This window comes from Schistocerca nitens, chromosome 1 (genome assembly GCF_023898315.1).
Source record: "Schistocerca nitens isolate TAMUIC-IGC-003100 chromosome 1, iqSchNite1.1, whole genome shotgun sequence".
In the NCBI taxonomy this organism is placed as follows: Eukaryota; Metazoa; Arthropoda; class Insecta; order Orthoptera; family Acrididae; genus Schistocerca; species Schistocerca nitens.
The window spans coordinates 1,069,336,903-1,069,363,781 of NC_064614.1; positions in this window are offsets into that span (position 1 = coordinate 1,069,336,903).

Below are 26,879 nucleotides of genomic sequence, written 5' to 3' on the forward strand. Positions count from 1 at the left end.
TTAACTGTGCCGTTCAAAAAAAATGGTTCAAATGGCTCTGAGCACTATGGTTCTTAACTTCTGAGGTCATCAGTCCCCTAGAACTTAGAACTACTTAAACCTAACTAACCTAAGGACATCACACACACCCATGCCCGAGGCAGGATTCGAACCTGCGACCGTAGCGGTCACGCGGTTCCAGACTGTAGCGCCTAGAACCGCTCGGCCACACCGGCCGGCTAAATGTGCCATCACTATACGTATATTCGCTAATGAAATTCCACATAAACAATTCATCACAATTTGAGAAGAATAGTGATATACATACTTACGACACTAGAGGGAAAAAACTATTTTTATTACTCATTCATTTTACGTAACTTCAGTTTCCAGTCAACGTTTCGTTTGCGGTAGGATAAATTATGTAAATAAAAATAACTTTCATTAAACACTTTACATTAGATAGAATTAAAATACCTCCAATAAAGAAGGCTAAGTGTGAAAGTCAGGGAGAAGAGGACGTGGACAGAGGGGGGCGATGACGTAGAATGGGGGAAGGAGGATATCGAAGAGAGAGGGAGTGGGAGGAGATGGAGATAGAGGGAGGGAAGGTGGAGGAGATGGACAAAGAGAGGTATGATAAGGAGATCTGATTTCGATACTTCATTAGCAGCTGCTGATCACTTCCCCAATAACATCAGATGACTGACAAGATGCGAAGCAAATTTTAAATGTAATTTAAAATCATTTCTCCTGGACAACTCTTTTTATTCCATTAATAAATTTCTACTGGTAGCCAGTGAAAAAATGTAATTGCACGAGTAAGGCTGAAAATAATAATGCGTTCATTAATGCTAACACTAATCATATGTACAAATCCCATTAACTGACTCGTTTCACATCATTTCGATAAAAGCATCATTCAGATAATCCACGGAATATGTACCTAACTAACTAACATACGAAGAACTTGTGAAAATACTCTGAGTAAAAACAGGAAAGCTTCTGGAAGGGATGGCTTGAATATTGAATTGAGTGCGACACAAGTCATAAAATTTTATTATCTCGATGAAGATGAAGCAACGGTCATGAAAGTTGGTGATAGTGTTAGTTCTTTTCTGCATATTCGCCCTCCAATGCGGATAATTTTTTCTGACGGTTTATGTCTTGGTGGAGACCATGGTTGGAAATGTCCACCCACAAAAATCTACTCGTCTTCATTCCGGATATACCTGACCTGGAAAGGTTTCTTCATCCGAGGAAGAAGGAAGTTGTGACTTTGCCACGTCAGGAAAATACATGAGCGGAGGACAAATACTGTAGCCCAAAACAGCAACATTTGTGACTAAGTTCTCTGCACAATTGGTTGATTGGCTGTTGCAGTTACACGGACCAAACTGCGAGGTCATCAGTCTCTTCATCCAGTATGTATCGAACCACGAATAATTCTCAGAAGCAGGATAGAAAAGGCAAATTCCGAGAAACCTTGATTGTAAGCAAGATACAATAAGGCAGAGATAAAATCAAGGAAAACTAGGAGGGGAGTGAGAGGGGATAAGGTGGGCGAGCTGCTCTGCCCAGAATGGAGTTGGAGGTTCCCAAAGCATTATATGCGGTGGGAGACGCATCCTCTGCATCCCACCAGCACCATCTCACTCTGATACCCCAAGACAACGACCAGCCGAGACAAGATGATAAAATTTTTGGAAAAGTAAAAGAAAAAACGGCAAAGATACACGAATAAGGAGTATAAGAAGGTGGGGATGGTAGGTTCCACGGCAAACCGCGAGCAAGGGCATTCGTGAGTCCACTGGGGCGCAGCAAGTGAGGTGTGCTCCCCTGCACAATGAGCTGGGGCGTTGTCGTGGAACAAAAGTATCTTACCAGGCTTCATCTGGACAACATCCCACAACTCCGTTAAGAGAAATTGATAGTATGCTCCTGCGTCGGTTCGCCCCTTAAGATCATAATCTCTTAGCACCATACCAAGGATTTCTCAAAAATGCGTTGCCCCATGATAGCTGGGTCTTCGCATTTTTCGGAGCTGGTGAATCCACCTTTTTGCACTGCTTTGCAACTTTACCTCGAGGTTATAGCCACGCAGCACTGATTCATGGTGACTAGAGAGCTAAAGAAGTCATTTTAAATGTAATGATACAGCAGCAATTTTTCCAGATTGGTTCTCCGGGCTTTCTTAATGGGTGTGAGCAGCTGCAGATCCCAGCTGACAGCGACCTTTTGGGAGGGTCAACATGTGTGCGAGATGTGGAAAACTGATCATTTTTCACTTTTCTCTCTAAGAACTCAATAGTGAAACGCTGGTCTCCGAGCACAGTGCTGGAGCACGCACAAGTATTTAGGGGCATACCGTTCATTGTACATCGTTGAACAAGGAGCTCCGCAGCAGACATCCCAAAGTGTTCACATGCTGATCCAACGACATCGTCAATTACGATTACAGTGAGTACGGGACCGTTGGGATTCGAGCGTCGATCAATGGAAACGTGTTGGCTCTTCGCATCAATCATATTTTTGCTAACTTAGGTCGCTGGTCGTGTCCAAATACGTCGTATCGAGGTGAACAGCGGCTCGAAACGTGCAGCCCGCTACGGACGCAGGGTGGTGGGAGCAGAATTATGCTGTGGGAAAAATTCTGCTGTGCTTGCATGGAACCTGTGGCAGTACTCGAAGACACGCTGACAGCTGCGAACCACCTGCATCCCTTCATTCTTGATGTCTTCACCGACGGCTATGTCATCTTTTAGCACTTTAACTAACCGTGCTAAAGTGGTTTGTGGAGCACTATAGACTCATATCTTGGGGATGAAATTCGCCCGATGTAAATCCCATGGAACCCATGTAGGTCGCTATCTGGTGCCATCACCGCATTCACAAATTAGCGGCCCGTTATTTACGCGAATTACATGACCTGTGCGTATACATCTAATGCTGCAGGCCTCCACAAACCGACCAACAAACTGTCGGATCCCTGACACGCAGAATAAGTGGTGTCTTTCGTTCCAGAGACGAACAAACAAGCTATTAAGCAAAGTGTCATAATGTTTTGGTTCATCAGTGTAAATGCAATGTTGCAGATTATAAATAGCGGCAAGCAGATCTGATTATATCTAAATGTTACTCACTTTCTAAAACAAAAGTAATGAAGTGTGATCTTCCTCTTATGAAGTTCATTTCACTTCTTCTTGTGTCCCATTAGTGAACCTAGGTATGTGCAATTGCTCTATGTAGTTAGTTATTGTTGAATAATAATTTAATTTGCCTACAAATGTGTCTGCAATCATCATTTATAGAATCTCTTAGGGTCACATACGCTAATCTGGTTTACGAGTTTTAATATTTCACAGCTGTGTATCAGCACTGTGCACACATTTATTGGAAGCAAAACAGCCGACCACTTATTGCGTCGTGTCGTTTCACTATTGTGTACATACAAAGTCGGTCCTTAGCGTTATTTTTCTCCGAACTCCGATTTCATACTTTTTGACATTTTGTGCATGGAAGTCATTACAACACATTTTCACAGTCAGTGATTTCAGACAATGACGACGTACAATAGCCATCATGGCCTGATACTTCGAGAGGACATCAAAACCTCGATGATAGAAGTAAAATACTAAAGCTGATGAAAGTTATCAGAATAATACTACATTTAGTGACGTGTGTTAAATTAGCATCTGCATCGTGGTATCGCATTTGTGATGTGTATTTTCTGAACAAATCTTTCTTATCTGCATTACATGCATGTTGGTAACAACTAAATATTTTTTCTTTCCAATAAGGAAGGACACGTTACAAGACGAATTGCTACATGTTATATAAACCCCATTCTTTGAAAATAGTGAATTTATGTCAATACCAAATGTTATGTGGGACAATTTCATTGAACTCGGCACATAAAATATACCGTTAAATAGTTCACAAGAATGTTAAATATTGTAAGTGAAGACCTCCTGACAAAAGGATAATTTGGTTTTGACAGTGTTATTTCTGCTTCGATTGCCTAACTCTGGCAGCATTTCTTATATAAACAATGTGGGGCTCCAATCAACCAAAATGCTGTTTTTCTTAAATTATGAAAAGGCATCGATAACTCTAACATTTGCTTTAATGCAGTAAGATGTCAATAAAAATTGAAGCTGTATAAACCAGCAGTAAACGCAAATAGTCCTAATTCATGAAGGTAATTTTTAGATATTCAGATGACGACCAGAAATAACCTAATTAAGATGTTAAACGTATCAACTAATTTCGTGATAAAATTTAAATAATGGGAGGTAATGGCTGATAGGAAAGCCCCGACAAATTGTCAGTTTGGTAACGGAGCGAAGAGTGGTTGGGGGAGGGGGGGGGGACTGAAGGGGACTAGGGCTTGCCAACAGTACGTAAGTTTAAATAGATGCAGCTTAGAGTAATTATGCAGAGCTGAAGCTGACTGCACAGTACGAACTAGCGTGGAAGATTGGGTTAAACCAGGCCACAATAACAACATTAGCCAATAGAAGAACGAAATGTAGTTGCTGTCAGTATCGAGTAAATTTTCCAACAGCCGGCTAACATTTTTATTTTATTTTATTATATTTTGACGACAACCAGTTTCGACATTCCACTATTCCATCTTCAGGCCCCATATACACCTCTCAAAACTTGTCATTTGCTGCCAAGTCTTCGAATGAAGCACTTGTAAAACGGTTTGAATTCACGAAATCCAGGGATATATGGCGTTATCATTTACCTTGAGAGAGGCATAAGGGGCCTGAAAATGACAAGGTGGAATTCTGAAACTGATTGTCGTGAAAATAAAATAAAATAACATCTTAGTTACACAGCTGTTGGAGAATTTCATTGATATTGACAATTACTTAACCAGCTGATATCCGCTGTTTATGATGGATCTACAGAGATTAAATGTAATTGTATCCCTCTCGAGATGGGAGGAAAGTTTACTTTGGAGCAGATGCGAAATAGAAATATCAACATTTTGTAGCCAATAAAACAATGAGACGTGCTTCAATTCAAAGCGACCCTCATCTACTGAATACAACGTAATTGACGACCGACAGCTTGAAGACAATGTAAATAATCATATTTCTTTCTGTGTACTCTACAAAGCGTCAGTACCAATGTTTTAAAATATTGAACTGTTGTCTTGAGACGGTAGACGAGCAGACGGCTGAAGCTTCGACTGTGCTCTGATCTTCTCCCTCTTAGCAGATGTGTTAGCAATTTCTGTTCAGTAGAAAACCAATACGATAGTGCAAATATCCTGCTCGTGTTGAATGCGGAGCGACATGGCTGTTTACTTGTCGATTATCCGCCGGTATTTAGCGTTCTGTCGTAGAGCACTTAGGGCAGAATGTAAATACCCGCGTGTCGTGAATGCAGGAAGGGAAGCCTAACTGCGAGTGGCTGTCGCTTTGTCGGCGCGACGCGAAACACGATCCGCTGCGATAACGAAGCAAAGCTTCCGTGTTCCGTTTTTGGCTTGACTGTGTGAAAATACAATCCGAATACAAGCGGAAATAGAGTTCGCCTAATTCTCGTCAGGCAAACATCTACTAAAATTAGACAACTGAGTCACATAAAGACTTACGAAGGCTCTCGTAAGGAAGATAAAATGGGAATCATTAATTCATTACAGATGTAAACATCATGAAAAAATAAACTGTAAATCCTATTTCATTGTTAATGGGTCTGATAGATAAAAGTTTCCGTTGCATACCATTTTATTGGGTTCTCTCTTCAAGTCCGTACGCTTTTCGTTAAAGTGTAATCACAAAGAACGCCTGGGAAGACAACTTCCCGCAGAACAGCCGCGACAGAGCGGTTGCCGACCGGTCTGCTTACACAACTCACCTACAATGTCGTGCAGACTATGGTTAAATAAGGCGGATCGGTTTTGTAAACATATTATTATTTCCTGCTGTATACACCATTACTGTTGAAAATACATTGTCATTTCTCTGGAAGCTTATGAATGCCATTTTTCCAAAATATCGGGGTCCACGGTCCTCCAAGGAGGTGAGGCGTTTGCCATTCAGGAAATTCTATAGGGAACGGAAGAGGCAATCTCTGGCGAATACGGCAGTTCTAACACATTCCACTCAAAAGAACGCAGCTTTTGACAGGTCACCATAGAGGTATGTGGTCTGGCGTTGTCAAGGTGAAAGATGACATCTTGTCCTAAACCCAGTCGTTTCTCATCAATCGCTGCCTTGAGTCAATCCACCTGCGAACAGTAGTTTTGGGAAGTAATAATCTCATTCGGGAGACGTTTGTAATACATGACGTCTTTGACGTCCCACCAGATAACGTTTCTCGGATGTGGCCCTGATTTAGGAACCAACAGTGGTGGCTGCCCTGTCTTGCGCCACGATTTACACTTCTGGGCTTTGTTGTGCACAATCCAGTTATCTCCAGTTACCAGGCGTTCAAGAAAAGGGTAATTCTGGTTGCGTCTCAATAAGGAATCATAGACGCACACCTGCTGAGTCCATTTCACTTCACTCAGTTCATGAGGAACCCATACGTGGCGAATATTTACATAATGCAGCTTCTTCAAGTTCCTGGCTACAGTGTCACGAGCGACATTGAGCTCCAGTGCCAACATCCGCGTTGTCATTCATGGATTGTTGGCTATCATATCATTAAGCCGCTCCACGTCCGTAATCGTTGGCCGTCCAGATCGAGGTTTGTCTGATAGGGCGAAATTCCCAGCTCGAAATCGACTAACCTACTTTTCAGAATGAGATTTTCACTCTGCAGCGGAGTGTGCGCTGATATGAAACTTTCTGGCAGATTAAAACTGTGTGCCCGACCTACTTTTGACACACTCGAGCCGTTACTGCATTGGCCCGGTATATAGCGCAAACCTGGCGGCATTGTGAGACGGTTTCCCCTTACGATAGTACTACGGCATAACACATCAGAAATGTTTCTTGTTGCTTCCCACAGCTTTTAAACACACGTTCACGCTGTTCCAACCAATGACAGGCACAAACTCATACTGACATATATCGATGGTTGTCGACCTCTGTATCGTAGGGACGGTTAGTCAACTATGTTATTCGGGGGGGGGGGGGGGGGCACGGTGGGTGCAGGTTTTGCAGGCGCTATAGACGGAACGCGTGAACAATAAGAACGAACTTACGCGATAACCCAGTACATATAATTATTTGTAAGTGAGATACACCAAAGAGTTTCGAATTTGCTGGCGTAGTGTAAATTACTCGTGGCAGCTAAGTTAGAGAGTGGTAAATTACCAGATGACTGATCTAAAGGATTCAAGTTCAATCCTTAGACAGCCCAGGCAATAACAGCTGTCTCTTTTCCTTACTTTCACGTCTAGTAAGAAACATCTCGAGCTGCATTGTGGTTCGTAGTGCACGTTAAACTGCATGTCCCACTGTAACTGATTCGGTAATTCAGCTGAAACGTCGGGGAAAGCAACGGCTTAGCACCTACAAATGTGCCATGCATTGTAAATGACTCTGGCGTGCAAAATAATCTTTAGAGTGATGACAGCTTTATTAATAAAAACAGCAGTCTACAGCTTTAATATCGAATCATATGTAGATATATCACTGATCAGCCAGAACATTTTGACCACCGACCTTATATTGATATAAGCCCGTCCAGGTGATAGTAGCGTCATCTGGCGTTTGATACAGTTCCGCACTGTCGCCTGATAAACAGAGCCTACGGAATATCAGACCAGCTGTGTCGCTGGATTGGAGAGTTTTTTGTAAACAGAACACAGCATGTTGTTCTCAATGGAGAGACGTCTACAGACGTTAAAGTAACCTCTGGCGTGCCACAGGGGAGTGTTATGGGACCATTGCTTTTCAAAATATATATAAATGACCTAGTACATAGTGTCGGAAGTTCTATGCGGCTTTTTGCAGCATTAGATATTTGCAGCGAAATGCAGGAAGATCTGCAGCGGATAGGCACTTGGTGCAGGGAGTGGCAACTGACCCTTAACTTAGACAAATGGAATGTATTGCGAATACATAGAAGGAATGATCCTTTATTGTTTGATTATATGATAGCGGAACAAACACTGGTAGCAGTTATTTCTGTAAAATATCTGGGAGTATGCGTACGGAACGATTTGAAGTGGAATGATCATATAAAATTAATTGTTGGTAAGGCGGGTGCCAGGTTGGGATTCATTGGGAGAGTCCTTAGAAAATGTAGTCCATCAGCAAAGGAGGTGGCTTACAAAACACTCATTCGACCTACACTTGAGTATTGCTCATCAGTGTGGGATCCGTACCAGATCGGGTTGACAGAGGAGATAGAGAAGATCCAAAGAAGAGCGGCGCGTTTCGTGACAGGGTTATTTGATAAGCGTGATAGCGTTACGGAGATGTTTAGCAAACTCAAGTGGCAGACTCTGCAAGAGAGGCGCTCTGCATCGCGGTGTAGCTTGCTGTCCAGGTTTCGAGAGGGTGTGTTTCTGGATGAGGTATCGAATATATTGCCTACCCCTACTTATACCTCCCGAGGAGATCACGAATGTAAAATTAGAGAGATTCGAGCGCGCACGGAGGCTTTCCGGCAGTCTTTCTTCCCGCGAACCATACGCGACTGGAACAGGAAAGGGAGGTAATGACAGTGTCACATAAAGTGCCCTCCGCCACACACCGTTGGGTGGCTTGCGGAGTGTGGATGTAGATGTAGATAACTGCTAGTCAGACACACGCACGGTGCACGTAGTATCTGTGAGCTTACTGTCCGTGAGTAGAAGGGGACGGCACATGATGTATCTGAGTTTGACCGAACGCTGATTGTGATTCCCCAGAGGATTGGCACGAGCATTTCGGAAACTGTGCCATGTGTCAGGCGTTCAGGGAGTGCTGCTGTGGTTGTCTTCAACACGTCGCAAAACCAAGGTGAAACCATGTCCAGACGTCGTGGGGATGGGTGGTCACCCTTCGGCACAGATGTCATTAAAGTATTTCTAGATTCACTAGAAATTACATTCCGTCCTCTAAGACTTTATTGGACTGTGTCCCAACATCAATGAGTTTTTGCTGCATTTGCTTGCCTTTATGTATTATTATGTATGGTTTTTTAGAAGATACAGATTTTAGATTATTACACAGGGTATAACGGGTATAAGTACAGATATTTTTATATGTGGATCATTAATATGTGCAAACCTCAGTGCTTTGGTTGTTTTTTCCCTACATCGAACAGTCTTCGCCGGCCGGGGTGGCCGAGCGGTTCTAGGCGCTACAGTCTGGACCCGCGCGATCGCTACGGGCACAGGTTCGAATCATGCCTCGGGCATGGATGTGTGTGCTGTCCTTAGGTTAGTTAGGTTTCAGTAGTTCTAAGTTCTAGGGACCGATGACCTCAGAAGTTAAGTCCCATAGTGCTCAGAGTCATCTGAACCAATTTTTTGAACAGTCTTCCCACAAACACAACACGAACGTTACGATCTGGTGTTTTGTGCACAGTCGTAACTGCACTAAGTGGACTACGCCTGTCAGTACAGACTATACATTTGCGTCCATGCATCCGCACTTAAGCGCCAGAGCTACTGCCTAGGGGAAAATATGAATTAATGGCTCGCTCTTGCCACAATTACTGAGACGTACTACACAACCCGAAAACATATGATTTGTAATAACTTTAATTATTAGTCTGCAAATGACGTAAACAAGATTATAATGTTGTTCAGTACGCTGTTCTCGGTCAGCTATAGAAATATTTGCTTTTATACCCGCTATAAACCGCATAAAGTACAAGAAAAATAATGATAATAAAATCCTGAAGAACCCTTTTAAGAACTATAAAAACAAGGAATCCGCTGTACAAACATGTCGTCCAAAACCTGTTTCAAGACCAGCCCTGTAGTGCGACGTATAGAAATCTTGTGGAGTAGCTTACCTGCAGGAGTCAGACCTGAGACGATGATTATATAGAACATTCAAGCCGGTATCCGCTATTTTTGGGCCAATCTGAGGCAGACTAAGAAGGTCACGACTCAGCAGAGTCAACAAAGGTATGAAGTACGTAGTTCAAAAAAATGGTTCAAATGGCTCTGAGCACTATGGGACTTAACTGCTGAGGTCATCAGTCCCCTAGAACTTAGAACTACTTAACCCTAACTAACCTAAGAACATCACACATCCATGCCCGAGGCAGGATTCGAACCTTTTCCTTAAATATTAGAAAAAAAATGGCTCTGAGCACTATGGGACTCAACTGCTGAGGTCATAAGTCCCCTAGAACTTAGAACTACTTAAACCTAACTAACCTAACGACAACACACACATCCATGCCCGAGGCAGGATTCGAACCTGCGACCGTAGCGGTCGTGCGGTTCCAGACTGTAGCGCCAGAACCGCTCGGCCACCAGCGGCCGGCAAATACTATTAGAAAAAGTGATGTGCTCAAGAGTAGTGTAAAATTCAAGCACATATATTTTACTTTACACATCACAATCTGGATTCCGGAAGGGCTGCATGACTAAGACTAGTATTTGTACATTCACTCACCAAGTTCTTCAAGCCTTCATAAAATTGCACCATCCTTTATTTCTATGATTTTTCCGAGGCGTTTGACTGCTTATATCATGTTACTCTTAAGTTTTATTAAATTGATCCTTTCACGCGGAACTAGTTTAAGTCACACTCGCCGAACAGAATTCAAAATTCGAGTTGAATAATTCACACACCTTGAAAGAGAGAAAATTTTCGTGGCAGAGAAGAAATCAGTAAGAGAGTCACACAAAATTAAGTTTTAGGTCCGTTCCTATACCTGACCATACGCATTACATACATCAAGCAGATTTGATACTTTTTGCAGACAACCCTAGTGTTATAATAAATCTGTTTAGAGAGAAAGCACAGAAGAGATCGATAATTATAACAGTTTATTGGACGGGTACCTACAGACCAACTTCTCCACGCTGAATAGAAAGCGCTACAGATACTGTAAATCGTTTATCAAAGGCACGACCGTTTTCGCAATTTAAATTACATCCTCAGGTGCCAGTCTGAATAAAAAGAAGAAAGAGGCCATAAACAACATTATACCATATCGAAGTGAAAAAAAGTGTCCGCAAGACTGTATACTTACATTAGAGTGGTGAAGCCACTTTTACAGTCCGATCACAACGCTTTCCTTAAAATTTGGGAAATTTCGTAAAAAGCGATAGTCGTGGATTAAAACGCGGCAATGAAACTGAAGCTTATGAAAAAATAGGACTAGAGGAAAGATTATAAAAAGCACCGGAAAGAGGAGGAAGGGGGAAGGAGGGGAGGGTGTCGAAGAAGATGAAGTATAGAGTAAACACGAACTGACAGGGTATCAGAACATTGGCCCCGAGGGAAGCGGCACATGCGCAGCGGCGTAAATAACATACGATAAACTGTAAGGAAACGGCTGGGAGCTGGGCGTAAAAAAATAATATTAATAAAGGTGACAAATGTGAAGTGAATAACTCGTAGACATAGGGATAGAAGTCTAGAACCTCTTGTTGGCGGTTTATAAATGTAACATTTACAATTAAAAATTTTAAAATCTATTACAAATTTTTAAAAAATTAGAAAAGTGTTATTAAAAACGAGAATAGCTCCAGTAAGCACACCAAGAAAGAAGAGGATATGGAAAAAGGGCGAATCAACCACGCTATTCATTTAAGTAATATAAAGTTAATCAAAATGGTTTTATGCCAGAATTCAGTTTGATCGTTAAATGTTTGGTTGAAGAGTTTCTTAGGACACGAAAGATTAAGAATGTTTCTCTTGCGTTCCATATGCAAAATTGTAACAACAGATGTGGTACTAAACCTTCCAGTTTGTGGCCTACATACTCAGAATGATATGGTCATTGTGTACTATTGCTTATGCTTTCTTACCTCTTTTTTTCAGATTTGCTACTGATGATGCTGTTTAAATTATGAAACCAGTCAGCCTTCAACAACTGATTTGCAACAGCTGCACTGGTATTTATTCAACATTGTTAATTATATTTTCCAAAAAAATATTAAGTTTTTCTCTGAGTATTGACGTCTCTACATTCTGAGAAAACATACAACATACACTCCTGGAAATGGAAAAAAGAACACATTGACACCGGTGTGTCAGACCCACCATACTTGCTCCGGACACTGCGAGAGGGCTGTACAAGCAATGATCACACGCACGGCACAGCGGACACACCAGGAACCGCGGTGTTGGCCGTCGAATGGCGCTAGCTGCGCAGCATTTGTGCACCGCCGCCGTCAGTGTCAGCCAGTTTGCCGTGGCATACGGAGCTCCATCGCAGTCTTTAACACTGGTAGCATGCCGCGACAGCGTGGACGTGAACCGTATGTGCAGTTGACGGACTTTGAGCGAGGGCGTATAGTGGGCATGCGGGAGGCCGGGTGGACGTACCGCCGAATTGCTCAACACGTGGGACGTGAGGTCTCCACAGTACATCGATGTTGTCGCCAGTGGTCGGCGGAAGGTGCACGTGCCCGTCGACCTGGGATCGGACCGCAGCGACGCACGGATGCACGCCAAGACCGTAAGATCCTACGCAGTGCCGTAGGGGACCGCACCGCCACTTCCCAGCAAATTAGGGACACTGTTGCTCCTGGGGTATCGGCGAGGACCATTCGCAACCGTCTCCATGAAGCTGGGCTACGGTCCCGCACACCGTTAGGCCGTCTTCCGCTCACGCCCCAACATCGTGCAGCCCGCCTCCAGTGGTGTCGCGACAGGCGTGAATGGAGGGACGAATGGAGACGTGTCGTCTTCAGCGATGAGAGTCGCTTCTGCCTTGGTGCCAATGATGGTCGTATGCGTGTTTGGCGCCGTGCAGGTGAGCGCCACAATCAGGACTGCATACGACCGAGGCACACAGGGCCAACACCCGGCATCATGGTGTGGGGAGCGATCTCCTACACTGGCCGTACACCACTGGTGATCGTCGAGGGGACACTGAATAGTGCACGGTACATCCAAACCGTCATCGAACCCATCGTTCTACCATTCCTAGACCGGCAAGGGAACTTGCTGTTCCAACAGGACAATGCACGTCCGCATGTATCCCGTGCCACCCAACGTGCTCTAGAAGGTGTAAGTCAACTACCCTGGCCAGCAAGATCTCCGGATCTGTCCCCCATTGAGCATGTTTGGGACTGGATGAAGCGTCGTCTCACGCGGTCTGCACGTCCAGCACGAACGCTGGTCCAACTGAGGCGCCAGGTGGAAATGGCATGGCAAGCCGTTCCACAGGACTACATCCAGCATCTCTACGATCGTCTCCATGGGAGAATAGCAGCCTGCATTGCTGCGAAAGGTGGATATACACTGTACTAGTGCCGACATTGTGCATGCTCTGTTGCCTGTGTCTATGTGCCTGTGGTTCTGTCAGTGTGATCATGTGATGTATCTGACCCCAGGAATGTGTCAATAGTTTCCCCTTCCTAGGACAATGAATTCACGGTGTTCTTATTTCAATTTCCAGGAGTGTAGTTCTGTAGAACAAAGCAGAAACTACTCATGCGCACTCAAAAACAGTTGAAAGCAAGAAGGAAGATTAGAGTTTAACGCTTTCCATCGACAACGAGGTCATTAGAGACGGAGCGCAAGTTCGGATTAGGATAGGATGGGAAAGGAAATCGGAAGTGCCCTTTCAAAGCGCCATCCTGGCATTTTCCTGGAGTAATTTAGGAAAATCACGGAAAACCTAAGTCCTCCCGAATGTGAACCCACTGAGTTACCTCGCTCGGGCACTCACACTTGGACGAAAGTAGCTTTCACAATGCCCCCTACCGGGAGCAGAAGACAGGCCTTCCACAAATGCGCTATGGGCAATGACTGTGCTGTCGGACGATGCTGTGATTAAAAGCTGAATTAACTCTCCGTAATGTGTTGCTTCGGATCGGATGTTTGATGTTCTTGTTTTTCTGTTTTAAGTTAATGGCAGCCAGTGGTGGACCCCAGACAGAGCTTAGCTGAAATCCCCCAATACTGATAAAATTGTCTGCTGAACGGATATGTAAGGCCTAATTTCAGAATAATGATGCTGAGAATAAAACTTTAGTCTCCTCGTAAGATATGAATTCCCCGTGTCCAGGCAGTGCTCCGCCATCACTGACCTATCAGGTTGGCCCACGTATTCAGCACAACATTCTTCCATGGTGCGATATCTGGCCAGTATAAGGTTTCCCACAATGACGTGGGATGTTACACTGCTGGCCACCGTAAATGCTACACCAAGAAAGACAAGAGGTAGCACAACAAAATTTATTTTGTAGATAACATGTTGACCAAGTATCAAATGATTACGTTTACCGACGTCTGCGACATGTGGTTCCTGCCAGAATCAGTAGCCAGAGTAGCCGCCATTGTTGGAGATCACCGCTGCCACACGTCTCGGCATTGAGTCAAAGAGACGTTGGATGTGTTCCTGAGGTACAGCAGCCCAAGCAGCTTCCACACGTTGCCAAAGATCATCTGGTGTGGCAGCTGGGGATGTAATCTGGGTCACTCGTTGAGCAACCATGGACCACATGTTTTCTATCGGCGAAAGATCCGGAGAGCGAACCGGCCATGGAAGCAATTCAATCTGGTTATTGACGAAGAACCTTTGGACAATGCGTGCCACGTGTGGTCGCGCATTATCCTGTTGAAATTTGGCTGTGGCCGAGCCCTGAAGGTAAGGAAGGACAACTGGCTCCAGCACCTCGGATATGTAGCGCCGGCTATTTAAAGTGCCGGCAATGCGTACTAGAGGCGTGCGAGAGTAAAATCCAATACCGCCCCATACCATAATACCCGGTGCAAGACCAGTGTGGCGGTGCATAATGCAGCTGTCCAGCATCCTCTCTCCACGGTGACTCCACACTCGAATCCGACCATCGTGGTGCTGCAGACAGAAGCGTGCCTCGTCAGTAAAGACAACGTCATTCCATTCTGCGTCCACACCAGTCTGTCATCACACCATTGGCGACGGAGACGTCTGTGGTTCTGCGTCAATGGTAGACGAAGCAATGGACGTCTTGCGGACAGACCACTCTGCTGTAAACGGCGTCGAATAGTACGCGCAGACACTGGATGATGCGTTACAGACGCAATGTGCTGTGCTATGGTTCGGGATGTCACTGAGCGATCCGTCACTGCCATGCGCACAATTTGCCTATCAGCACGTGCAGTGGTGCACCGAGGTGAATGCGATCGACCACGTCGGTCCGTTGTACCCTCCTGCATCCAACGGTCACATATCCGCATTACAGTTGTTTGGTTTCGTCCAACACGACTAGCGATTTCTCTGTATGATAATCCACAATCTCGGTAAGCCACTATCCTTCCTCTGTCGAACTCGGATACTTGATCAAAAGATGTTCGCTGTTGTCTACGAGGCATAACTGATCGTCTTGTGAAACAACCACAAGGTAAACACACGTGCCGAACGTACACTCGTCGAAATCGCCAAGCCTTAAATGGCGCTATGAGGTGGCGCCACAGGCGCGCGTGATGTGCGTCTACGCTGAAATTCTAATCAGTTGCATATCTCATCGCTGCAAACTCATGGAGTAAATTTCACTTGATTCGGATGCTTCCTTCAGGGTGTTGCATTTACGGTGGCCAGCAGTGTATATACACCAGTTATTCTACGGCCATGAACGTATTTTACCGAACGCAACAAATTCCTCAGCTTACTGGTGAAAGAAAAACGCTCATTTTCGATGTATCTTGAAGACAAGAAGGCCGTAACAGGGGGTGGGACCTTATATTCGGTGCTTTAATCTGTTTATCAAAATAACAGTTCCGTTGGAACACTGTCCGTAGACATCGCAAGCTCACCTGACATGCTGTCGCTACCTGTGCCCACATGTACTCTGTGTCCCAAGGAAAGTAAGGTATTACTGCAGGTAATGTCAGCGTTTGGTCTGCAATTACAACTTTGTGTGGGTTGATTTTCAGTAGACACTGTTCCGTGTATCAGCAACCGCGCCTTGCAGCATTTACGACGCCAACTACCACCACCTAATGATGTCGAACATTTGTTTCTATGAAATGCGAGGGTTGTCCAGAAAATAAGTTCCGATCGGGCGCGAAATGGACACCACAGTGAAAACCCGATGAAGCTTTGCACAGATGTTTTGGGTAGTGTCTCTAGTATGACCGTCGATCGCATCAAGACGCTCTTTCCAGTTATGAGCGCACTGTGAGCGAGTAAAGGAGCCTAGAACAACTATGTCTCCCGCCAAGTAGGAGGGATCGCTGAGAGGCTTCGCCTTAATAAATGCAGCCCACCTAACACAACTGCCAAGCACGTCCTTCTTCGTGGCAATTCTCAGCCTCATTCTGCAGAGGCAGTGAAGATGCTCTTGCAGCCTTTTCGATGGGAAGTGTTCGGTCACCCACAACACAGGCCTAATTGGCTCGTCCTATCATCTCTGTTCACTTGACACGCTGGATACGGAGACAAACACTTGGGCGCAGGCTACACGCTGTAGACCAGTGTAGAGAATTATCTGAAAGCACAGGCGACTGCCTTCTATGACGATGGTGTCGGAAATTTTGTTTAACGCCCCGACAAATGTCTACGTCGGAACGGCGACTGTGTAGAGAAGTATCTGGAAAGTGTAGCTAACTCTTGCAAATGAAATGTTTCTACACTCCTGGAAATGGAAAAAAGAACACATTGACACCGGTGTGTCAGACCCACCATACTTGCTCCGGACACTGCGAGAGGGCTGTACAAGCAATGATCACACGCACGGCACAGCGGACACACCAGGAACCGCGGTGTTGGCCGTCGAATGGCGCTAGCTGCGCAGCATTTGTGCACCGCCGCCGTCAGTGTCAGCCAGTTTGCCGTGGCATACGGAGCTCCATCGCAGTCTTTAACACTGGTAGCATGCCGCGACAGCGTGGACGTGAACCGTATGTGCAGTTGACGGACTTTGAGCGAGGGCGTATAGTGGGCATGCGGGAGGCCGGGTGGACGTACCGCCGAATTGCTCAACACGTGGGGCGTGAGGTCTCCACAGTACATCGATATTGTCGCAAGTGGTCGGCGGAAGGTGCACGTGCCCGTCGACCTGGGACCGGACCGCAGCGACGCACGGATGCACGCCAAGACCGTAGTGCCGTAGGGGACCGCACCGCCACTTCCCAGCAAATTAGGGACACTGTTGCTCCTGGGGTATCGGCGAGGACCATTCGCAACCGTCTCCATGAAGCACACCGTTAGGCCGTCTTCCGCTCACGCCCCAACATCGTGCAGCCCGCCTCCAGTGGTGTCGCGACAGGCGTGAATGGAGGGACGAATGGAGACGTGTCGTCTTCAGCGATGAGAGTCGCTTCTGCCTTGGTGCCAATGATGGTCGTATGCGTGTTTGGCGCCGTGCAGGTGAGCGCCACAATCAGGACTGCATACGACCGAGGCACACAGGGCCAACACCCGGCATCATGGTGTGGGGAGCGATCTCCTACACTGGCCGTACACCACTGGTGATCGTCGAGGGGACACTGAATAGTGCACGGTACATCCAAACCGTCATCGAACCCATCGTTCTACCATTCCTAGACCGGCAAGGGAACTTGCTGTTCCAACAGGACAATGCACGTCCGCATGTATCCCGTGCCACCCAACGTGCTCTAGAAGGTGTAAGTAAACTACCCTGGCCAGCAAGATCTCCGGATCTGTCCCCCATTGAGCATGTTTGGGACTGGATGAAGCGTCGTTTCACGCGGTCTGCACGTCCAGCACGAACGCTGGTCCAACTGAGGCGCCAGGTGGAAATGGCATGGCAAGCCGTTCCACAGGACTACATCCAGCATCTCTACGATCGTCTCCATGGGAGAATAGCAGCCTGCATTGCTGCGAAAGGTGGATATACACTGTACTAGTGCCGACATTGTGCATGCTCTGTTGCCTGTGTCTATGTGCCTGTGGTTCCGTCAGTGTGATCATGTGATGTATCTGACCCCAGGAATGTGTCAATAAAGTTTCCCCTTCCTGGGATAATGAATTCACGGTGTTCTTATTTCAATTTCCAGGAGTGTAGTTTTCACTGTGGTTCCCATTTAGCGACTTATGGGAACTTACTTTCTGGACAACCCTCGTATTATGAGGGTTGGGTTGTTTGGGGGAACAGACCAAACAGCTAGGTCATCGGTCTCATCGGATTAGATAAGGGTTAGGAAGGAAGTCGGCCGTGGCCGTTCAAAGGAGCCATCCCGGCATTTGCCTGGAGCGATTTAGGAAAGTCACGGAAAACCTAAATCAGGATGGCCGGACGCGAGATTGAACCTTTGTCCTCCCGAATGCGAGTCCAGTGTGCTAACCACTGCGCCACCTCGCTCGGTTCGTATTATGACATTTTCCTAATATTATCAACGGCAAACTCGAGAAGTGTCTTTGTAAAAAGGTACGATTTACTGCCTTCTAAATATTGTTTGAGGTGTTAGTATGTATGTACTTCCTCGAGCAAATACATGGTCCTAGAATGAATTTTCACTCTACAACGGAATGCGCGCTGATTTGAAACTTCCTAGTCGATTTAAACTGTTTATCGGAGCAGGACTCGAACCTGAGACTGTGGACTTTTGCGGCAAGTAGTCTGCCTACTGAGCTATCCAGGAACTAATCGCACCTACATAGATTTAATTCCACCAGTATTTCATCTCCTACCTCTCCCCACGCTGTGGCTAAGTCATCTCTCTGCAGTAGTAATTCCTTCAGGAGTACTAGTCCTGCAAGATTCGCCGTTGAACTTCTGTCAAGTTTTCAACGTAGAAGATGAGTTACTGGCGGAAATAAAACGCTTTGTGAGTCGTGCTTGAATAGCTCTGTCGGTCCCTCGCAGGCGCACAGTTTTAATCTGCCTTGAGTTGCTTTGAAATGTTTAGTCAACACATACGTCATTTTTGGGTATCAGCAGTGAGGAAAATTTAACACTGGGTCTACAGCAAGAACATCCATAATGTACAGGGTGGCCGGGCTAGACATATCCGTAAACAAATGTTTATAACGGAAGAACTCGACATTTTATGTTGTTGGGTAAATACGAGTCGACAGAAATACTCCACTAGATCACTATTTCCCGAACAGAATTGAGGTGTATGGCACATGCAAGCGTGTGTGGACAAAGTTTACTGGGCAGCAGGCGGACTTATTCCACACACACGTATATATATATATATATATATATATATATATATATATATATATATATATAACTGCCAGTGGGAATTGATTTATTCAATGGGACAAATTGAAAATTTGTTCCCAGGTCTTCTGCTAACTGGGCAGATGCACTGACCACTACGCCACACGGACACAGTCGCCACCGCAGCTGCACAGAGTACCCTAACACGCCTCACGTCACACCAAAATTTTCAGATTATTCCACACACTACTGATATAGCGCCTCTGCTCATTAGCCTCATTACTCTCGGCATGTCTCCACTTCCGATGAGAGTTCGAGCTTGGTGTACCTGTGAATCTAAGGGATCATTGACCACACCCATAAGAATTCGAGGCAAGAGTTTCTCATTATTATTGATACATATGAAAATTGTCTATGAATAACAGAAACCGGTTTTATATAAGTTCGAAGAAGTACTGAATTGTTGTTTGATGTATTTTTGTCTAGCGTTTTCTTTATTTTACCTATTTGTTGAGGGAAAAGCGTTTTTTAGCACTATGTGATAAACCTGTTTTCTTTCGCAGAAATAATGCAAAAGCCAAGATCGCTTAAACCCTATTTACTAGATGACCGGTTTCAACACACTAAAGGTGCCATCGTCGGATCTTTGAAGATGCAACACGACAATTTTGAGGGAGGGCTTACATGAGACACAGTATACATTATTATTAGTACAGTACCATGCACCTGACAACTCCTCCTCTCATGGTCATTCTATACCATCTTCTGTTTTATATATCTGATGGAATAGAATGACCATGAGAGGAGGAGTTGTCAGGTACATGGTACTGTACTAATAGTAATGTAGATATTGTATCGCATGTAAGCCCTTCCTCAAACCTGTCGTGTTGCATCTTCAAAGATCCGATGATGGCACCTTTAGTGTGTCGAAACCGGTCATCTAGTAAAAATGATTTAAGCGATCTTGGCTTTTGAATTATTTCTGCAACAGAGTGATCGCCCCACAACGCACTATGTGTTTATTGCTGTTTTCTTTCCTTTATTTTTACTACAACATCCTTCTGTTTCACTTTAAAAATCACAAAATTTTAAACAAAAACTGAGTTAAAAATTAAAAATATGTTTTGATATAAATACCATTTGTTTTTAAGCATCAGACAGGAGGGTAAATATGTAGAACAAAAATGTTTCGTGGGTTACTTGGCCGTCTATACACTGAGGTGACAAAAGTCAAGGGATAGCTCGTAATATCGTGTTGTAGTTCCTTTTGTCCGGGGTAACGCAGCAACTCGCCGTGACAGTGACTCAACAAGTCATTGGAAGTCCTCTGCAGAAATATCGAGCCATGCTGCCGGTATATCCGTTCATAATTGCGAAAGTGTTGTCGATGCGGTATTTTGTGCTTGAACTGACCTCTCCGTCCCATTAATGTTCAATATGATTCGTATCACGCGATTTAGGTGGCCAAATCGTTCGCTCGAATTGTCTAGAATGTTTTTCAACAATTCCACCAATTGTGGCCTGATGACATGTTTTGGAACTTGAAGTTCGTGAATGGCTGGAAATGGCCTCCAGGCAGCCGAAAGTAACAATGTCCAGTCAATTACCAGTTCAGTTAGATCAGAGAAACGAGTCCATTCCAAGTAAACACAGCAAACGTCATTACAGAGGCACCACGAGCTTGCCTTGTTGATGCCTTGCTGACAACCTGGGTCCATGGCTTCATAGGGTCCGCCCCACACACTGACCCTATTAAAAGTTCTTACCAATTGATGTCGGTATCCACCTGACCAGCCCACGGTTTTGCAGTCGTCCAGGATCCAACCGACATGGTCACGAGTCCAGGAAAGGTGTTGTAGCCGATGTCGTGCTGTTAGCAAAGGCACTCGCGTTGGTCGTCTGTTCTCCTGGCTTGTGAAGGCCAAATTTCGCCTCACTGTCCTAACGGATACGTTCGTCATACGTCCCACAATGATTTCTGCGGTTATGTCACGCAAGGGTTACTTACTTTTTAGCACCGACAAAACCGCCGCTCTCTGTCGTTTAGTGAAGGCCATCGGCCACTTCACTGTCTGTGATGGGAGGTAATGCCTGCAATCTGATTTTATCGGCACACTATTGATTCTTGACAATATGGACTTCGGAATTTTGAACTCTCTTACCATTTCCGAAATGGAATGTCCCATTAAACTAGTTACAACTACCATTCCGGGTCGGAACCTTTTTCACGTCCATCACCTGAGTACAAAAGACACCTCCACCAATGCAATGTCCTTTTATACCTTGTGTATTGATACTGCCGCCATCTGTATATGTGCATATTGCTATCCCTTGACTTTTGTCAACTCAGTGCATATGCTCATTCATTTTCTAGACGGTTCACCAATTCCAGTTTTTTTGGGGGAATCTGGTAAGATTCTGACTGCATACATAAAGAAAGTGATCGTTATGAGGTAATGTCCGATAGGTATACAACATGCCTTACGTGCAGGTAACGTGGGTATGACCTTAACTGTCGAAAGCCACTAGGAAACTTCCATAGATTATAATTACACTACTGGTCATTTTCACGCAATTTGGGTGCATAGATGTTGAGAAATCAGTACCCAGAAAAACCAGCTCTGGCCATAATAACGGCCTTGATACGCCTGGGCATTGAGTCAAACAGAGCTTGGATGGCGTGTACAGGTACAGCTGGCCATGCAGCTTCAACACGATACCACAGTTCATCAAGAGTAGTGACTGGCGTATTGTGACGAGACAGTTGCTCGGACCCCATTGACCAGACGTTCTCAATTGGTGATAGATCTGGAGAATGTGCTAGCCAGGGCAGCAGTCGAACATTCTCTGTATCCACAATGGCCCGTACAGGACCTGCAACATGCGGTCGTGCATTATCCTGCTGTAATGTAGGGTTTCCCAGGGATCGAATGACGGGTAGAGGCACGGGAAGTAACACTTCTGAATTGTAACGTCAACTGTTCAAAGTGCCGTCAATGCGAACAAGAGGTGATCGAGATGTGTAACCATTGGCGCGCCATACCATCAAGCCGGGTGATACGCCAGTATGGCAATGACGAATACACGCTTCCATTCTGCCTTCACCGCGATGTCGCCAAACACGGATGCGACCATCATGACGCTGTAAATGCAAATTCATCCGCGAAAATGACGTTTTGCCATCCGTGCACCCAGGTTCGTAGTTGAGTACACCATCGCAGGCGCTGATAGTCCATGCTGCTGCAAACGTCGTCGAACTGTTCGTGCAGATGGTTGTTGTCTTGCAAACGTCCCCATCTGTTGACTCAGGGATCGAAACGTGGCTGCACGATCCGTTACAGCCATGCGGATAAGATGCCTGTCATCTCGACTGCTAGTATTACGAGGCCGTTAGGATCCAGCACGGCGTTCCGTATTACCCTCCTGAACCCACCGATTCCATATTCTGCTAACAGTCGACCAACGCGAGCAGTAATGTCGCGATACGATAAACCGCAATCGCGATAGGCTACAATCCGACCTTTATCAAAGTCGTAAACGTGATGGTACGCATTTCTCCTCCTTACACGAGGCATCACAAGAACGTTTCACCAGGCAACGCCGGTCAACTGTTGTTTGTGTGTGAGAAATCGGTTGGAAACTTTCCTCATGTCAGCACGTTGTAGGTGTCGCCACCGGCGCCAACCTTGTGTGAATACTCTGAAAAGCTAATCATTTGCATATCACAGCATCTCATTCCTGTCAGTTAAATTTCGCGTCTGTAGCACGTCATCTTCGTGGTGTAGCAATTTTAATGGCCAGTAGTGTACTTACGATAGTGTAGGTAGCCTACAGTAGTTTCCCGAATATACTAATAGGGCAGGGGCGCTGCAGCAGATTCATTCTTCACGTGTAGTCGGATGAAACTTTAAAGTATATTGTACAAAAAGGGCACAAGTGCGCAAAGTAACTGTCTGGTGACGGGTGTTACTGCGCTATTGCAGTGGGGTTATGTTTACCAGTGAGGTTCCCTGGACCTTTATATCTCCTCACTCAGCATCTAGATGGTTCACTACTTCCGGTTTTTAGGGGAATCTAGTAAGATCCTGACCACATACGAAAATACGAGGGGCGTTCAGAAAGTAAGCTCCGATCGGTCGCGAAATGGAAACGACTATGAAAATCCGATAAAGCTTTGCACAGATGTGTTGGGTAGTGTCTCTAGTATAACCCCAGTTAGCATCACGTCGCTCTTCTCATTTCTGAGCTCGCAGTGAGTGCGTAAAGATGTCTAGAAAATAGTGTCTGCCGCCAAGTACGAGGGCCTTGTGAGAAATTTCGCCTGAAGCTATGCAGCTAACATTACATAACTGTCGTGCTGTTTCTTCTTCAAGACAATTCTCAGCCGCATTCTGCAGGGGCAATGAAGATGCTCCTGCATCGTTTTCAAATGGAAATGTGAGATTACCCACAATACAGTCCGCAATTGTCTCCCCCTGAGTGTCATCTCTGGTCACATGAACCGCTGTCTTTGAAGACAACATTTTGACACAGACAACGAGGTGTAGGCCAGCGTGGAGAATTGGCGGAAAGCACTGGCGGCTGCCTTCTATGATGAGGCTATTGAAAAGTTGGTACAACGCTATGACAAAAGTCTAAGTCAGAACGGCGACTACGTAGAGAAGTAGCTGAAAGGTGTAGCTAATTGTTACAAGTAAAACATTTCTGATGTTCACTGTGGTTTCAATTTGGCAATCAATCGGTGCTTACTTTCTGAACAGGCCTCGTATAACAATCGCTGTGAGGTAACGCCAGATAAGTATGCAACACGCATAATGTACAGGTAACACAGGTACGACCTCAACTGACCAAAGCTGCTAGTAAAACTGCACTAATCTACGCTTGCTTATGATAGTCTATGGTAGCCACCGTTAGTTTTACGACTCTACTAATACTCAAGGAGCGTTGCAGCAGAGTCACTTTCCACGTCTAGTCGAATGACACGAGAAAGTCGCTCATGTAAAAGGTGCTCATGTATGCGAGGTAACTGTCAGTTTTGCTGCGCTATTGTATCGGAGGGACTTTTAACAGCGAGGAGCGTCTACTGTGGCGACTTGCGCCAGAGGCTGTCGTCAGACACGGACGCGCGTATCTTTACGGCGCCGAGGCGCGGCCGGTACCAGCAGCAGCTGGCTCCCATTAAGCAGCTCTGGCGGGGACTCCTCAGCCGCGAAATTCGCCGCCCCGAGACGTTAAACTGGCGAGAATGCGCCTGCCTATTCAGCGCCTTAATTAGCTAGATTGGGGACCACGATTGCGCCGAGTTATGGCAGCGGTGGTGGAGTGCCGAGGATGGGACAGTGAAGGATGGAGGATTGCGGGGGAGGGGGATGGGGTGGAGTGGGGAGGAGGGTTCGTGGGGTTGAGGGAGTGGGCAGAAAAGCGGCAGCAAGCGCCCAAGTCAGCTACAGCGGGCGCAGGGCGGAGACCCACCCGCGATTACATTACATTATCGGCTGATTAGATCGCGATCTGCGGTAGGAAGGGGGGGGGGGGGGAGCGCCAGGCGAGAGCTGCGCGGAATGCTGGATTAACGGTGTAACGCGTCTGTCTGCAGCCAAAAGCCATCTGTTTCTCTGGTTGGTGGGTAATTAACGTCGCTTTACGTGGCGCGGCGGGCAGGGGCTTCTTGGCTGGGAATAGTAATACTATCTTCTCTCGCATACCAAATGTGTTCGGGGGCCTATAAAGCATTCCTAACGTCTGCTAACGATTGTTTTAGTCTTGCGAAATTGCATACATCAGATATATTGAATATTATATTATACTGATGAGAGTAGTATCCACGTTTGAAGATTCGATTATGAGAATTCGTGTTCGTCATAACATGCAAATAAACCTTATTTTTTAAAAATGTGTGTTGCAGCCTCTTGGGCCATCATAAGCGGGAACCTTATTTAGTTGTATAAAATGCCAATGTTTTTAAGTAATAACTATGATGACGAAATTACACCTAAAAAGTTTTAATTTTAGTATCGGACAAATCTCAACCCACGTATCCGCACTTTCGAATCACATTAATGTGATCACCTTTGCCAGCTGCTGTGACCGAGCGGTTCTAGGAGCTTAAGTCCGGAACCGCGCTGCTGCTACGGTAGCAGGTACGAATCCTACCTCTGGCATGGATGTATGTGATGTCCTTAGGTTAGTTAGGTTTAAGTAGTTCGAAGTCTAGGGGATTGATGACCTCAGATGTTAAGTCCCATAGTCATTACAGCCATTTGAACCATATTTTGATCACGTTTCAAAAGTTTTTCCAGTGCGGGCGCGAGAGGAGAGAGTCAGTGAGGATATGGAAGGTACGGACAAGGACGTGGAGCCATGCCATCTCCAGTGCCGTGACCAACTGCATTACGATTCTCGGCTGAGGATGCATGGCGCGAACAACCCGAACAAGGTGGTCCCACAGATTTTCGATTGGGTCTAAATCCGAGAAGTCGGCACGAACAAGCCACCTGCTACGGTGGCCCATACTCAGCAACGTTCGCTGAACGGTCCTTGAAGTTACACTGTTGTTAGCTCCTTGGTTCGTCTTGGTTGTCAGTTGCTCAACAGTTCACATGTATTTGCCCTTACACTTCTCGGCAGCCGTCGTTCACTCTTGTCGTCGATGTCCCGTTGTGCAGCACAGTTGCCCCGGCGCCGGTTTTGGATAACGCCTTTTTGCCGTACATGGCGTAGTTTAACCACGGTAGCGCGTGATTAGTTAAGAGACTTAGCGGTTTCTGAAATGCTTCCAGCCTTGGCCCGACGGTCAATGATAATGCCCTTTTGGATGTCAAACGAATCGCTCCGTTTCCACATTACGACAGCGACTGCACTGTTCTCCAAGTCTTCCCGCGCCCCGCCCCCCTCCCTACACGCTTTATAGACCCTCCAGCGCTAGTGCTGCCATCTGCAGTCTGCTAGTGTTTATTTGCACACTGACGTCGAACATAGGTGGTTATCACGTTAATGTGACTGGACCGTGTATATGGAGGAAAGGTCAGTTCGTTCCACGGTGGAAGCTCTGTCCCGCTGCCGTGGTCGTGTCAGGTGGTGCGTTCACTGTCGCGTCAGTGATAGTAAATTTCGAAGGCCCGCAGTTGCCTGGTAGCTTTCTCTGTTGTCTGAAGCCTTCGATCCAAACCACTGAGAGCTAGTAAAGTTACTGACATTTCTTGTTTTTACGTTTTTCGAATCAAATCGCTCCCTGGAATTTTTATGAAAGCTTACGACGACCTTTGCTAAGCTACGGACTTCGGTTATGACTGTGTTCCCTTACTACTACTACTACTACTACTACTACTACGTGATCAGGCCCAGTGGACCGCACGCATCTACAAGTTTCCTCCTCCAACGTATTCTGTCCATTGCTGCTATCCGCCATCCTTTCACATCTATTGACACTTGGTTTAAATCTTCATGGAGTCCATCCCTTCAACGCTTCTTGGGTCGCCCTGGCGGTCTCTTTCCCGTAGGTGTGAAATCCAGGAGCTTCTGAGGCCATCTGTGATCCTCCATCAGGTCCACATGGCCGGCCCACTGCATTCGTTTGGCTTTCACAGTTCCTGCTATGTTGGGCTGCTGGTGTAGTTCCTCAAGTTCTTGTTTGTATCTGATCCTCCATTCCCCTGCATCTGCATCCAGAACCGGAACGAAGATCTTCCGAAGCACTTTTTTCTCAAAAATAAAAGGAGCTTATGGAAGTCCTGTTTCCGGATACCCCATG